The sequence below is a fragment of the Oryzias melastigma genome, linkage group LG5, assembly GCF_002922805.2.
Source record: "Oryzias melastigma strain HK-1 linkage group LG5, ASM292280v2, whole genome shotgun sequence".
Taxonomy (NCBI): Eukaryota; Metazoa; Chordata; class Actinopteri; order Beloniformes; family Adrianichthyidae; genus Oryzias; species Oryzias melastigma.
The window spans coordinates 21,939,890-21,940,670 of record NC_050516.1 but is presented as its reverse complement, the minus strand read 5'-3'; positions in this window follow the sequence as shown (position 1 = coordinate 21,940,670).

Sequence of the window (781 nt, the reverse complement as noted above, 5' to 3'; positions counted from 1 at the left end):
CCTAAACGCTGGAGCAGCTTATTGTGCAAAAATTATGGTTTATGTTTTTTTTTGTCGGACTTTAATCTATTGAACCTGGGGTCTAAACCTCTGAATGGATACGACTGTGTCTGCAACTCACCACTCCCACAAGAAATGGGTTAAATGGTTAATGGGACTTTAATTTAGAATGTTTAAGATTTATCAGTTTGGACTGATACAAATTTACAAAAAAAACATGAAAGCATAAACAAAAGAGCAGAAAGCATATTTTGCCGTTCAAATGGAATGTTCAGAAATCCAAAAGTACTGAAAAACTGACAACTTTTCTATGAAACGAGATCGAAGGGTTTCAAAATTCGATATAATACAGTCACTAGTTAATCAACGATGATTGCAAAATTAAAAAACTTAAAAAGCTGAAAATTAAGTGAAAATCTTTCAACGCAGTCAAGACTTAATTATCTAATTAGCCAAATAATTTGAGATCATAAATAAAATCTCAGAAAATATTTCCCGATTGGCGCTTTAGTTTTACTTTTGACTCAAACTGTTACAATTGAACATAACTAATCCCATTTTGACTCCTTACACTGAAGTCTCAATCATTTAATTTAAGAATTGTTGAAACTTGTATTGGAAAATGTCTCTAGTAGGTAGAGTTTTATAAAAGGGAAACAATAAATCATTATTTTGGTTAGAGATGTCCCGATCCGATCACGTGATCGGAAATCGGGGTCGATCACGTAATTGGGGACTCGATTGGAATCGGACTCCTTTGCCCGATCAGTATCGGATATTT